The 2,906-nt window shown below is 35.5% G+C and overlaps 1 long non-coding RNA gene across 1 annotated transcript; it reads left to right on the top strand.

Moving 5' to 3' along the window:
- Nucleotides 1-445: 445 nt before the first annotated feature.
- Nucleotides 446-2,588, top strand: LOC127526746 (uncharacterized). Its single transcript, XR_007934177.1, has 3 exons — nucleotides 446-613; nucleotides 1,304-1,473; nucleotides 1,917-2,588. It is a non-coding gene; the product is annotated as an uncharacterized LOC127526746 (long non-coding RNA).
- Nucleotides 2,589-2,906: the final 318 nt, after the last annotated feature.

A 2,906-nucleotide genomic window follows, 5' to 3' on the forward strand; every position in this document is an offset into this window, starting at 1 on the left:
TAAATATTTATGAAATATTTTGGAATAGGAGCAGAAGTAAGAAATGTGAGAGGTGATTTGTCTTCATTTGTACAAAAACTACATTTCGGGGATAAATTAATGTCATACTTATGAATTAATCTGTAAGTTGGCTACTATTTAATCATAATTTTGAAATGGATTTCTTTAACCTTGTTTGGTAGAAAAAACTTTTATGGCACAAAACAGGCAATTTTAAAATTTATGTCCAAAGCCATCAGAGTATTGTGGTGTGTGTCTGATGTGGCACAGTGACAGGCTGGGCGCCTGCTGTTGCCACATGTCATTAGCTTATCGTTTAAGCTGTTGGCTTAGGAGGAGTACACACACACATACATTTAACTGAATATAATGGAGAAGGCTTGCTCCTTAGAAAAAACATTTCTTATTGCTGTAGTTAGAAAAACAATGCCCCTTTATTATATATTTTTTTCTTGACCCTACAGGATGCCCAGTGGAAACCAGCCTACCTTGTGGCTCAACAGATGCCAGTGTACCCAAATTCTGAGACACAATTGGATGTTCTTTTCTTCTGCTTTTAAGATTCCCAATTCGAGATGATGTGCAGTTCATGTTAGATTTGCTACTTCTAGAGGTAAGACTACTGCATAATTCCTGCAAAGCCTCCCCATATTTATTATTTGATCTGTAATATTTTGCTGCCTTGAATACTGACCTCTACGTCTGCTCACTCTGTCCAGTAAATAACTTGGCTTTTTAATTTTAGACAGGAAAGCCTCAGAGTGTGAATCCTCGCAATCACAGAGACTGAGGCACATCAGTACCAACAGTCACTAAACAGGGATGTTGTTCTGTTTTGCAAAATAACATTTATTTTCTTAAGCTACTGTGCTTTGTTGTTGGATTTTGAAAGAACCAAGACTTAATTTTAACTTCAAACAAAACTAAGGCAGGAGAGAAAAACGAAGATGTTTTCATGTAAGTGATGATACCTGAGCACTGCACATTAAAAGTTCAGATATACAGGGATTGTAACACAATGTCTACTGTATGCATAATGTAAAAGTAAAAAAATGATGCTACATATAAGGACAATTAAGTTGGGGTTCTTTCAAAATCCAACAAAAAAACCACAGTAATTAAAAATAATATTGTTAGTTAGACTCTAAGCAGAACTTTATCTATTATGATGGTTTACTTTGGTAATAATTGATCTACAGGTGAACCAAGAAAGGTGGCAGAACAAGAAGTAAGGGTACACTTTGTTAATGTTTGAACTCCGTGAGTGAACATTGTGTATCTACTGTGTTTATGTTTTTAACAGTTACAGTGAAGTAGAAGAGTCCGGTCGTGTTATGGGGCAGCAGTTAAAGATGAAGGATGGAGAGATGTGTGCCATGTTGAAGTATCGGCTGGTCCTCCTGCCCGCTCTTCTAGAATCCTTCATCTCAACCTCTGCACTGATGTGCTGTGCCTTTGCCAAGTGATCAGGAGGTATTGGACTATTTTGGTTTTTTTCTTCTGAAAACTGTCTCGGTCTCATTACACTGGCTGTCTGTCTCACATAGAATTGATTTGAAGGTTCTATCAAATAATTAGAGGGCTTTGAGTATTTTAGACCCTGTGTGTATTTTGGAGTGTCTGCTCCCAACATTTCTTTTCTCAAACGTTGCTTTGCTTTTTATTCCAAGATCAACCATAAAAATTGGCAGCTTTCTGTACTCGTGCAACAAAATCTGGAATGCTTTGCCAACAGAGAAGTGCCAGGCTACAAATGTCAAGCATTTTGAAAAACTTCAACAATCCCACTTTTCTAATTTGGCTTTTTCTTAATTATTGGCATTGGTTGTAGTAGATTAGAAATGGTACTGGGTACACTTTGTAAGCTCTGCACTGGGCACTAACCTCTGCTGTTTTTCTCTGTTGTTTTTTTCCAGTTTATTGCAATGGTGCCCCCCTGTGTCTCCACCTTCTGTTACATCAACTCCAACTGCCTGTGACAGAAGAAAAGTTCACAAGACGTCCTGAAATGGAATTGTGATTGGAGTGAGACGCCACAATTATGTATGCTGGGATGTGCAGAGGAATCTGTGTGGGCTTTGGCTTGGGACCCCCAGAGGTTTATTATCTCCAGTATCCTTGAAGGCTGCAAGTTTGTCTTTGTCCCCAGCCATTTGACCAGGCAGTGTATTTATTACAAAGGACAAGGACCCCTCCATTTGCTTCTTATTTACTTTTATAATGCCTTCAATTTTCTTTGTAACTGTATATTTTTGTAGAGCAATTTGAGCTATACTTGTAAGCAAGGGTGATATAGAAATATTATTAGTGAACAAATGTTAAGGGACAGATCAGGAAAAATGTCAAGTTTAAATAGAACACATTTTTGATGTAATATTGCTGGATAATAACTCTTTGACTCTGAGTAGCATCTTGTTCATAAAGCTAAAATATCATTTTTCCTTTTTTGACAAATTTAATGATTCACTTTTACTGTGTTCAAAACCTTGGCTAACATTTTTTTTTAAATAGTAAGGTAAAAATCTGTAAACATATTTGTGTTCTTTTTCCCTAATAATTTTTAACACTTCCCCTTGTTGGCCATTTTCATTGTAGTTGTGTTTTACTTAAATGCATTTACCATTTATACATCTTTATGATCACTGAATTTTCTACTCATAATATATATACAGTATATATACATATAAATATGGGTGTGTGTATAATTTTTTTTTCAGAAACATTGTTCACTGATCTTTCACTTTTGTTATTTTTAAACATACCATTTATTTATTCAATAAAAAATATATGAAAAAGTGTATTGTATTTCCTTTTTTAAAGTTATAAAAATGAACTGGCGCTGTGTCAATATGGGTGAATAAAACCATTGACATGAGACGAGTCTGCACACAAATAGCGGTGTGTTA

Source organism: Erpetoichthys calabaricus, chromosome 2 (assembly GCF_900747795.2).
Source record: "Erpetoichthys calabaricus chromosome 2, fErpCal1.3, whole genome shotgun sequence".
Classification (NCBI taxonomy): domain Eukaryota; kingdom Metazoa; phylum Chordata; class Cladistia; order Polypteriformes; family Polypteridae; genus Erpetoichthys; species Erpetoichthys calabaricus.